Source organism: Cygnus olor, chromosome 6 (genome assembly GCF_009769625.2).
Source record: "Cygnus olor isolate bCygOlo1 chromosome 6, bCygOlo1.pri.v2, whole genome shotgun sequence".
Taxonomy (NCBI): domain Eukaryota; kingdom Metazoa; phylum Chordata; class Aves; order Anseriformes; family Anatidae; genus Cygnus; species Cygnus olor.
The window spans coordinates 11,644,182-11,656,821 of record NC_049174.1 but is presented as its reverse complement, the minus strand read 5'-3'; positions in this window follow the sequence as shown (position 1 = coordinate 11,656,821).

Below are 12,640 nucleotides of genomic sequence, written 5' to 3'. Positions count from 1 at the left end.
GCATAACTGCATTAAAAACATGCCTTTCTCCAGCCCTGGTCCAAGGCCTAAGGAAGTCACAACGTAAATAGGTTGTACCTATCCTAAAAACGTGGCAGTGATCATGTCAGGCTCAACAGTCTGCATTCAGGAAGAGTTTAAAGGTTTAGCAGTTGAACAGTGCATTAGGTCAGGCAAACACAAACATCCTTCAAAGCAGCCGGCTCATACTTGCACTCTTCCCTGCCTCATGAAGGCAGAATCGATGTCCTTTCTGTAGGATACATAAAACTAAAAGGCACTTCTGTGATCAAGATATAGCATAGTCCACAAGCATAGAGGCACAAGGACAAGCACAATGAGAAGGATGAAAGGTAGAAAGGGTCTAGAAAAGGGAAATGGGGAAGGAAGGATTTGTGGAAGTCACTGGAAACCCTGTGGGGAAATCAGCCTCCCACGTTCCTTCTGGAGAATCCAGATAATTGAAGGCTGTGGGAATGCTTTACAGAAAACCCCAGACCAGGGGTTGATTAAGTTCTCCAGACCTCTCATCAACAACACATGGATCCCATCAAGAGACCGCTGCTTTGGCCAGCGGTGAGCAGAAGTCTCCTTGGGGGGAGGACTGGGGCCTGCCAGCGTCTGATAGCAGGAGACAGCAGGGAGCAGTTGGTTTTTACAAAGCCTCTGCCATGTTTCATCTCTATGAGCAAATATCAAGCTCACCTCTGGTCTGGGGTTTTGCTGTTGAAACCCTTGATAAGAGATATGAGCAGCAGCAGGTCTATGTTTGCTGCTCTGCAGCCTTGGTGTAGGTGCTGCAGCCATCGCAGGAACCCCTGTGCACTCCTTGCCCACTGGCAGTGAGAGCAGGGATGAGCAACGGAGGTTATGGAGCACACCAGAGAGGAAACAAACCAAAAATGCCAATCATGGTTGGAGCTTGGATTTGCTACGTCTGAGCTGCTGAGGTCAGTGAGCAGCACCGGCCCCTGCTCCAGTAGCGTCACCCCAAATTAAGAGTCTTGCTCTCGGGGAGAACTTGTTTCCAGAACCAGCAGCTGCTTTCACACAGCCTGAAGTCCATGTTCCATGGGAACACATATTTAAGAAACATCATTTGAACATACAGTCATTATAAACTCCTCCAACATCATCACAGCTTTAACTTATACCTGCTATGCTCTATGCTTCCTTCCAGACAGTTTGGCCGGACAGGATAACAACATGTGCACACACTCTGTAAAACAACAACCCTCACCCTAGCAAACACTGGAACTAAGAGGGTTACAAGTCTGAACACAGACACATGTCAATCTCCATCCCTTGTCCCCCTGGAGCAGGATACAGAGCTTACGGTGTAATAAACTCCACCCCTTGCCTGTGCAGAACAGCATCCCAGAACATGACAGCCATCTGAACGTACACCTACTGCACGCTCACCGTGTTGTCCCTCCATGGGGACACACCCCATTAGCTGGAGCAGCAGTGTCGGCCCACTGCTCCACATATCCCTCCACTGGTCCCTCCCCAAGCCTTTCTCCGCTGTGCAGGACAGCGTGGGCCCTAGGACCCTGCTGCATGGTTCCAGCTCTGGTGTTCCAGCACTGCTGTTGGAGCATCTCCTTGGGGCAGCAGCTGTAGGCATTCCTCGCATCTCCTTGGGGCAGCAGCTGTAGGCATTCCTCTTTTCTTTTCCTTCACTCAAGCTCCTGAGAAAGGAATAATGCACACAGTCTTTGCATCCCAAGACTTGGGGTGAAGGATGCTACATTACAGCGTGACGATTTTAAATGACTCCCATCTTCTCTTCAAGCATTGTCATAACACAGGCCAGAAAGCCAAGAGCTATATATATATTTATATGACAGGAGTTCATCAACAGGTCCAGGCAGTAATAACACATTTGTTCTTCCCACAGTGGCTCTAATCACAACCAGGTCTCTTCTGGACAGAGGAGCTGAATGCTTTGATTGTAGAGGAATTGGCTCTGGCAAAGATTAGGCTCTTTGGCTGGAAAAATCAATGCTCTGTTTTCAAAAGATTTCTCCAGAAATCACATATTTCTACAGAATACCTAGAACTGAGCCAAACATTTGAAAGGAAACATTTCAGACGTGGAGAAGTTATCCATAACTTGCTGAAGAGTGGGAGGAGGCAGCTGCCAGTCTAGTGCTCCAGTCCTTGCACCCTTTCTACCTTGCCAGGGTTGGGAAGTGAGTCCCACTCTGCACCAAGCCATGTCTGGCATCTCAGCCCAGGTTTCACTTACTTCGTTTCCACAAAAGTCCATGGAGCGGGAGCAAAAAGCACGGGGATTTCAGTGCCTAGCTGAAGTTTCGCTTAAGCAAAAGATCAGTGATTTTTCCAACCCAGTGCTCTGGGTTAGGAAAAGATATATATTTTTTTTTTTCTCAGTTGTTCTCAGCCCATTGCTCCATGAGCAACCACAGCCTCTCTTCCCAGAGGCCAGCAAGGAGCACGCAGGCTTTCCTCCCGTTCCCCTCTCGGCTGCTGGTGTGAACAGCCTCGGAGGTCACCAGCTCTGCCTGCAGGGCTGGGCACAGCACCTGGCTGCTCCTGGTGGCTAGCGGGGACCAGCAGGGCAAATGGCTGCAGCTTTCTCCTTCACAGCATCTCCGAGCCCCAGGCAGGGAAAATATTGATAGCAGCAATGACATCCGTGCTCCTGTCACCAGGCGGGCACAGCACCCACTTCTGGCCAAAATGATCCCTAATCATTCCCTTGAGCCTCCTGGGTGGTGCGCTCCCATAAGAGATGCTTGAAACATGCAGTATGAGCACACAGATCTGGTTTCTTCTAACGTAAATCTATGGCCTCCCTCTTTGGAGACTTTCCATTTGTGCGGAGACTGGAGGCAAAGGGAAATAAAAATCCCCTGCCTTAAATGGAAACATTTGCAAGGAACGGGGTAAGATCAGCTGCCAAGTTAGTTACTGCAGTATGACTAAGCAGCAAAATCAGCACAAGATACTGCACTTTCTGTAAGCTGCTGCTCTTTCATACAGACAAGAAACATGCATCTCGCCCCTGCTCCTCTCTCCACCCCCGGACAGAGCGTGGTGATAGGCATAGGCCTAGCTCTGGCAGAGACCATTCAGGTTTGGAAAGAAAATGGACAAAAATATTCAGATAAGAAAATTATTTTTTAATTCAGCAAAGAGTTCCTTGCAACATTGTACTAAAATCACTTGCTTACTAAATTTCTTCTAACACAGCAGTGAAAACTATCAGGCCTTTATTCACTGAAACAATTTTTTACATATAGGACTTACATTTCAAATGTTTTAACAGAATAAAGGCTTTTTTGTCACTTCTAATGCAAATTTTCTGGAAAAGATGTCCAAAGTAATACATCTATTTTTACTAATGCAACACACATGTCCTTTCCTGTGGATAACAAGCAATCACTAGTTAAAGAGCAATAAGAAAACAGTGTGGGTCAACTTCAGCTGTGAGCACTTCAGTTCCAATTTCACAACTGCACAGTGAACATGTGCTTCAAATCTGGCTCTCAAAATCAATCGAGTGTAAAAAACTGATCAATGTAGGCTTGATTGAGCTATCCAAGCTCACAGAAATATATGATAACAGTTTACCAAAGCTGAATGGTAGTATCTGCTCTTATGATCACAAGTATCCATGCACTTCTGAAACAGACACCGTGATATCCTTCGTAGCCAGTGGCGTGAAATGGAGCTTGTATGGGCCAGTTTGTGACCTTCTGGCATGTCTGTTAGGGTTCCAGTTGATTTTACTCCAGACATGCTTATTGTCCCTTTTACGGAAAGATCCAGGCTGATTAGATTAGATGAAGGAGACTTCAATGAAGATAGCTCAAGCTAGAGGAAATAATCTCCAAATGACTTATAAATAAAGGCACCTATCCTGGCAGTGATGCACAGCATTCAGCCTGTATAGGTGACCCAGCAGAGTGCTCCTTTCCTCCTGCACAATGAAGGAAGAACAGACAACATTAAGCCAGAAGTGTGTCTGAACAGAAGCTTGACTTCATGACGCATCACTGCCTTTGGCTTGTGTCCCCCATGCACCCAGGTTGTTTTCCCCAGCCTCTTAAATGTGGGGATCAAGGGGGAGGCATTCAGTCCCTAATTCTCCTACAGCCTTAAGTCATGGTCTTGGAAAAACTTGTAATGTCTGTGTTTTGCAATTCCTCACCAGCAAAATAGCTCCTATAAAGTGTTTATCTCTCTTTTCTTTACCTAATAAAGTCATCAGACATCACAGTCAACAAATATTATACAAACACATTTATTAACTAAGTTGGTTTTGGTATCTTCTGCCATTACCTGGAGACCAGGCACAAGACAATCAGAAACTGCTCTGATTTCAAAACAGAAGAGTTTGAATCGTGCAATACCTCCTGGGCAACAAGCACCCCAAGAATTTTGAGGATCCTGACACGGTCATTTCTGTCCTTACTATGCAGGCCAGGCACTTCTGTATTATAGTGGCACATTGTCTCCTCGTGTGGATTCCCCTCCCTACACTAAAGAGGGTACAGAAAGGCTGCCTAGCCAGCACGCTTTTTGCCTTCAGTGCTTGAGTGGTACCTGTTTGTCAGCCAGATGGTGTCTGCCAGAGCACCCAGACAGCAGCTGTCGTCAGCTGGGTGACAGCTCTAGAGATGTGGCAATGCCATAACTGACTCACTGCTTGCTTGTGCAGCGTTTACCATCACAGTGCTCTTTTTGTCTATGTCTTGCCATGTGCATGAGGGGCTTCCCAGACCCTACATACATAATGTTTTGGGCCCCAGGGAATCCGAATGTGCAGGAAATCCCAAATCCCTTGAGACTATGCAAAAGGAGCAGCTCCATTTGGGTTGGACAGCACCACATTCCCAGGGCCTGCCTGCTTGCAAATGAGTTGGACAGACTGCCAGCTTGCACAGCAAAGGGACAGTGTGGGCTGAATTGTGAGACACCAACTGAAACTGGAAACCTATGGGACACAGAGACTCTAGGCCAGGTTGCACGGATCTCACAAGCTCCGAGCACACTTGGCCTCAGAGCAGCATTGCTATCGCTGCATTCAGCCCTCCTCCTGCACTGCGAGGAGCTGCAGGAAGGGGCCTGTGAGACCCAGGAGCGTTGCACAGGGAAATTACGCCAGCTTAGCCTGCTCCCACCTTGCTCCACATGGTCGTCTCCCTCCTTGTTGCCATGGCCAGTAAAACCAACATCAATTTCCTGCACAAACCAGCCCGGTGTTAAATCTCAGCTGGGTGGCTCGAGGGAGGAGCTGGCTGTTTCATTACGGGAAGTAACATTCAACGCTGTATTAACAGGGCAGGGGGAAGGAAAAGGGGCCTCGGACATGTGCCACGCATTGGGTACAAAGTGTTCGGTCAAGCCCATGGAGGGGTTTGCCAGCTGCGCACCATAAATGACACATTCAGAGGGACCCGGGGCAGTGCTGGGCTGGCTCACCACGCTGCTACGGCAGTTTCGGCTCAGCAACCCGCCACGTGCTCGTGTTCCCCCTCCCAGACCCCTTTTGACACACTTTCCAAAGGAGCTGCGGGGATCCAGATGGGAGGCGTCCAGCCGCCCGCGGCTACGTGCGTGCCCGGCGCTTCCACGCCGGCCAGAAAAGCTGACGGCCTGATCTTTATCCAGGACTGGCTTGCCCTAGAAAAATCAGAAAAGCAACATGCTGTTTTTACAAGCTGCCTTCGAAAAATCTCATGTACCTCAGGTCCCGTGGAAAACACCATATGTAGCCGTGTTTCGCTCTCACATTAAACAAGACATAATATTATATGCAGGGATAATTTTATTGCCAGAGGTACTATCAGAAACCCAGAATCCCCAGGAGCACTCTGGGCTTAATTTCCCATTTATGCAGAAATACACGTGACTCGGATGAAGCAGCAAATGCTTTGAGGCTTCTGAGGGCCTGGATTCTTTAGGGCAAGAGAGGGATTTGTGGGGATTTCAGAAGCTATTGACAAGCACTTTGAGCTAATATCCCTGTGTATGAAGGTCTGAACTGCTGTCTAGAACAGAGCCAGGAGAGAAACCCCAGCCAGGACCTGACAGAGATGCCTTTTCTCCAGGCTTATGCAGCAGTGAGGAGCTGGGTTCTAGGTACTAACCTGGCACGCTTATTCCTGCACTGTTTGCTTTGTCCTATGCCATGAAAAATGGTCTCAATCTGACTGCAAGAGATGCATTTGTGCTGTTGCAGAAAGCCCTTCATGGTTTACTGCGGTGCATGGGGTTTGAGGTGCCAGGAGGAGTCAATCCCCCTGCCCTGCCACAGGAAAAGCTTGCTTCTGAAAAGCTGGGAGGACACGGAGGAGCCTTTACCCCCACACATAAGGTGAGGAGGGATTAATAAGAAGACTTCCAGCAGTTCCCAGCGAACAGGGAGCAGCCTCACGGAAAGGAAAAGCTGCCGGGCAGCAGGGAAGGTGCTGAGATCACCCAGAGAAAGGACAGGCTCTCCCAGGGAGGGAGCTTCAGTAGGACAGGGGCTTTGCCATCCTGCAGGGGGAGGCCCACGCAGGCAGTGGCTGCTGGTGCCTGTCCCAGTTGCGTGCCTGCTTTGGGGCTCCCTGCTTGCTGTATTTCATTTCACAGCTGCGCCTTGCCGTGCATGTCTGCGGGGTGCGGGTGCATTCCTGTGCGTGCAGCTGCGTGGTCTGGCAGCTCCAGCTCTCTTCAGCTCCTTTCTGTGGAAGGATGCAATTTATTTGCTCTTGTCAAGCACCTCCTGGCCTTGCCTCTGTGACTGCGAGCAGTATTAGGCATGTATTTTCTGGGATACCAGCTCAGATTTCAACCTTCAGCTTAGAAAATGATTTGTTGCTGGCTGTGAAAAGCTTGTTATTGAAGATGGCTAACTGAGCATAGCCTATTGATCCACACCAGAGGTTGCCTTCCACAGCTTGCTTGGGCCAGTTAATTGTTTCAAAGCTGCCTGTGTACAGACAACTTGTGCCTTAATGCCTTTCCAGTCTCTAGGACAACCGTGCAAAACAAACGTCTCGAGGATCTCACTTTTCCTTGCCAGAAGTCGAGTTTGGGTTATTAAGTCATTACACAGGGGCTTGGAAAAGCTTTGTCCTGTCGCTGCAAGACCATGGAGGCAGCCAGGGACATGGGGGAACTGACTGACAGACAACCATGGGCTCACCTTTTTGGGTAGAGGTCTCAAAATTAAACAATCACCATGTAACTAACACATGGGCTGGCCACATAAGAAAGGCTGGCCATGCAGACTGCTCAACAACATACGAAAACTGCCCCGGACAGACCCAGGAGCAGGGAGGAAGGTGAAAAAGGCTTTGGCTCTGCGAACAAGAACTGGGTGCCTAGGTTGTGAGAGAAAAATAAAAACACAAACAAGAGAATTCGGCTGGCAAATGACTCTGAAATAGAAAGGGGAAGGTGATCCCCATTCCTTCAGTGGAGAGGACAAGAAGTAACAGACAAAACAGCAGCAAGAGGTATTTAGGTTGGACACTAGGACATGTTTGCCAAAAGTAGGAATGGCTGCACTACTTGCAGTGCTGTAAACAGCAGCAGTGATTTGCTCCAGAAGAGATTGCCTACAAATGCAGTAAAATCTCCGTGTTTGGAGCTCTTTAAGATTGGTCAAACCACCCATCTGACAGGGGAACAAATATGCAGTCTGTGTGGCAAAACATACCTTTAAGTTAGAAAATGAGCTAAATGACCTCCTGAAGTCTCTTCATGGTTTATTTCTAGGTGCTTCTGTGACTAAAGAAATCTAAGTTTGGTGAGGCACTAGCTGCTATTTGGCTTGCAGACTGTGAAAAACAAGATAAAGATTTAGACAAGGTCTTAAGCCTGTGGCTATGCCAAGACTGCTAAAATGTGTGCTTTATGAAGCCAGTTCAGGTGATGGTGTCAGGAAGATGGCTTCCCAAGTTTCTTTTTTTTCTTTTTTCTTTTTTTTTCCAATGGAAAACTTACTCTGGTTTCTTGCAATTGCTGGGAGGCTTCTTCATTGTGTGCCCCCGGTGTGTCTGGAGAGCTGAAGGGCTTTCATTTTCTGCTTGTTCCAAATACTCCATTCAAACAGTCATCGCAGCCAGTCCCACCTCTTCTCACAGGAGCTAACATTTGTGTTGTTCACACTCTCGGCAGATCTGTTGTTGGGGGATGTGAAAACACCTGGCAGGAGGTGCCTCCTAATAATGAAAGGACTTGATGTAAAATGCATCAGTATCTTTGTACCTTATTTTTTTTTGACCATTTTGTTGTAGAGGATCAGTTTAGGACTTTGACTCTTTGTGCCAGCCCAAGACAAAAAATACTCGTCAACACATTGGAATTTCCCGTGGGTTGGAAATTCTGATTTTTTTCTCCTTCAGCTCTTCTTGGCATCACCTCACCAACCTGACTGTCACTGTGCAGCATCCCAGCAGCAAGACAGACAGAAAACACGCTGTGCAACTTGGCTGAGCAGGAAGGAATCTCTGCGGCTGGTGTCTGACATGAGGAGACAGCCTCATGAGAGTGCTAATGTCATGTTTCAGAGAGATGGAGAAATTGCAAGCTTACAGGTGTCGCGATTTTCAAGAAATCCAGAAAAGAGATCAGTGGGGTGCACAGAGGTGACCAAGAAGTTGTGCTCCATGAGGGCAAAGGAGCTGTAAAACAGTACAGCAGCCAGGCGCCATTTCTGCTATAGCAAACAGAGGCTCAGCTTCGTTGCCATTTTGACACTAATCCAAAGGAGTGTCCAAAGCAGGTTTCTTGGCCCCAGGACACAGTCAGAGGGCAGCACAGTCTGTGCCTGTGTTACAGGCAAAGAAGGACTGTAACACGAAACACTAACTCATCTTATTTCAAGAAATAATTAATCTCCTTTTTTTTTTTTTTTTTCACCCAGAAAAGAGTACTATAACCCAAAATTGTCCTTGGCCAGAAAAGAATAAGAAATCTCTCCAGAAGCATAGCAGGGATAGGATGTGTCTGCATTGCCTCCAGCTTCTGTTATTTCATTCTTTTTCCCTTTTAATATATATATAACTATCAAGAAGAGATTCCCCAGCTGTGTTTTGTGCTTGGTTCAGCAGCTTGCTTGTTAAACACCAACATTTCCAGTGGGATAAATGACAAAGACAAGCAGTGTTTCTTGCGGGTGCCTGAAGCAATGGGTGGGATGGGGACTGATGCTCTGCTGAGACAGGCCAATGGAGTAGCTGCAGCCATGTCTCATGGGATAAGTTGTGCCGTGCATTTTGTTCCCCGCTGGAAAGGCCGTGTAGCTGTCTCAGTGTGCTTCACAGGAGGTTTGAAGGCCCTCAGGTCTCCAGGACTTCTCTCAGCTGCTCCCGTGTGCCTGCAATGCCCTGGGTCCACAGCATCTCTCAGCAGAGTGGAGCACTTTGAGTGGGTTTGCCTTACGGCAGGGTTAGCAGGTAGCTGAAAATGAGCACTTGCATACCAAGTTGCATGCAATTAGTAAGCAGAATGAGAAGTTTGCTATCAGCAGCTCAAGCTTCTGCAGAATTAGCTGTTTTAATATCTCCTTTTGCCAAGCTTCTGTTTGTGAACTGGTTTTCCTCACCCCCAAAGATCCACAAGTGTGAGAAACTAAATGAAACAGAAAGACAAAAAAAAAAATTAAACAGCAAAAATTGCTCATTTCAGAGGTATATCTACAGTCCTCTGGAGTCCTCTCTCTTTGCTTCTTGGAGTGGCAGCTGCTGGGCCAGCTGGCTGTGGCTTCCCTCCTGCCATATGCCCTCCAGAGCTTTTCATTGCCACAAGTCTCAAGAGCTCTTTTCCAGCTTGCTGTGGGTGATGCAGGTATTAGGCTGATGCGACATATTATTTCTGCAAAAAGTAGGGAAAGCATAGACTGTGCACCCAGCCTGGTCTCCTGACAGACACTGAGGATGTAATTTGAGGGGAAAGACCCTGGCAGAGCATGCTTATTGCTTGCTTCTTGCCTGTAAGCTTGGCTACAGGCAAGCAAGGAAGACACTGTGAAGAGCCAATCCAAGATTCATTGTTTACCTAATTAACATCTTCTCAGCCTAACCAGAACACTACAAGCAGCTAATTTAGTCCAGTTACAGATACTTATAATCCAAATGACTTAATTCTCGATGGGAATTAGCAGTAGCTGAAACTGCGATAGGCAAGTCTCCCAGAGCCATGCCATGTGATGGTCCTGCGTCCCGTGCATTGCTAGGGGAAGCCATCAGCTTCTCAAGTCCTTTACCTGGAGAAGGACAGTGATGGTACTGTGTGCTGGGGGCACGTCTTCCTCCATGGTCTTGAGTTCACTCAGAATCTCTTTTGTGTGTCAATCCTATATTTCTTAATGGGTTACAGCCTTTCCTCTGCTCTTTGCCCACAAGCTTACATGGTGGAGAGCCATGCAATTGGACAAACACAAAACAAAACTCAAACTCAAACGCATTTGAGAATAATATAGTTAAAACAAGCCCCAAACATAGGATAAGCAAGAGGCATTTGAACATTTGAACATTCAGTTATTTTGCTAGAGGCTAGACAATGTCCCTCTGCTCCCTAGACGAATTGTAGGCACTGAAATAGCTATTAAATAATTTTGAATAAGCAGTTCAAAATCATCCTAGAGCAGATATTTATTGTCATACAGCTTGAGGTCTTGCACCAGCATCATTAACAGCAATTTGGCTGAGCTACAGGGCTGCAGGCTGTGGGAAGAGTTGCCCTGACACGCTTGTGAAATGGTCTCAAACCACCAGCAGCAAGGAAGGAGCAGACAAGCCCACGGAGAAGAGGAATCCTTTGCAAGGACTGTTCTCAGGAGTGATAAAACTCTTCTGCAGCTGGCTGCACCAACTTCAAGGCTTGTTTGCAATCTCTCCCCCCCCCCCCCAACTTTCTGCTTTGTCCTTTAGGATTGCAGCCCTGTGCTGTCCCAGCCTGCTGTGCTGCTGGGATTTTTTTCATGTGTTTTTTTAGGGTATGTGTTTCAGGAGTCCCATCAGACTGATACAGCAGCCTCGGAGATGCCCTCCTCCTCAAGCCATCACCTTCCCACGAAGGGCTGTGAATCAGCATTGCCTCAAATGAGGAGTGTTTAGTCAGAGGAAAACACAGAAATACGGCCCAAATTCTGTCGTTGTTACATAAACCCCCTTGCTGAACATCTGGAGAACATCTGAAGTTTAACAAAGCAGGCCTGCAGGCAGAGGCATTTTTGGCTTTCCTTGTAATGGAAGCATAAAAAATGAGAATGAAAGAATGGGAGTAAATATAACCAGAAATGGAAGACAAAATGGGCCCACAATATAGGGGCCAACTCTGGCTCAAACACTTGACAAGGGCTCCTGCGGTCCTGCCTGGACTGCACACAAGCATGGGGAGAGAGAAGGCAACGGACATAAATGCCACACGTTGGGTGCTGCTGGAAAATCCTTGCTGGTCCCTGTTTTCTGGGGAAGCCAGCTTCCCACCAGGTCCTGTTTAAAATGGAGCTTCTTCTGGGCAAATGGCAGCTTAAAGGAAATGCTCAGATTTTCTCATGGGAAAATTGACAAACACTTCAAAACCGAGACTTGAAAACCGACAGTTTTTGCTGGTTTGGGATTTTCTTCCACGTTTCATAAAAGTGAAGAAGCAATGGCATGGTTAAGGGTGAAAAGAAGCTCATGGAAGCAGGAAAAATCCCTCCTGCCACCCTTTATATTTTCAGCTTAAAGCAGACAAAGTGTTGCAACCAGCCGAAGAGAACAGCGAGTTTTCCCCAGCTTTTCCTAGGTGTCTCTTACATTCCTGCATTTCATGTGGCCTGGCGGACAGGGGTGGCACAAAGTCTCTTCGAGCCCCTGGAGAGAGGCTGAGCATCCCTCGGGATAAGGGGCAGCCTCGTCCCCTTCCCCACCGCCCGCAGCCTGCTGCTGTGGCTGCGGCTGAGCATGTGGTTCCTATTTAGTGCAGGGAGGGAGCCCGAGGCGGGGGGGGGGGGGGGTCAGGCCTTTCCAGCCCCCAGCTCTGCTCCTGCTCCTTGCCATCCCTGGTGCTGGCTCCTGCCCACCCTCTGCTCTGACCGCCCCCCCAGCAAGCTCCACGGGCAGCAGTGGGTAGGTGATGCGGTCTTTGTACCCTGCTCCCCTCCTTTGCCAGTGAATCATGCAGAGGATGATGGCAGGCCTCAAGGAATACTTCTGCTACAATAGCAGCCTTTATTAGTGCAGACGTGAAGGTTTTTTTCCTAGTGTTCTGGGGAGAGGACGGCAGGACATCTGATACAAACGCCTCTGGAGAGAGGGCACCACGCGAAACGCAGCCACACTTGGAGGCTCCCCAGAGGTGCTCCTCAGAGTTTCCAGCTGTGACCAAGGTGTCCCCAGTGCTGCCAGGGACCCTGCACACATCAGCCGAGGTGCTTGGCCAAAAGAGGGCATGGCTGAGAGGAGAATGTGAGACAAGGGAGGGAGCAAGGCAGAGCCTCTCTGCTGCAAAAACATGACATGAATGCAGCCCAGTGCCTGGGGAGTGAGTGGCTTTGGGTGCATGTGAAAAGGTCACAATGAGCCCCCAGGACATACAGCTGTTCCCAGGACAGGCACATTTTAGAGCTGTTTTTGGCTGTAAAACAGATGTCTAGGGAGCACCAAGGCTGGTAAAGCTGGATGAG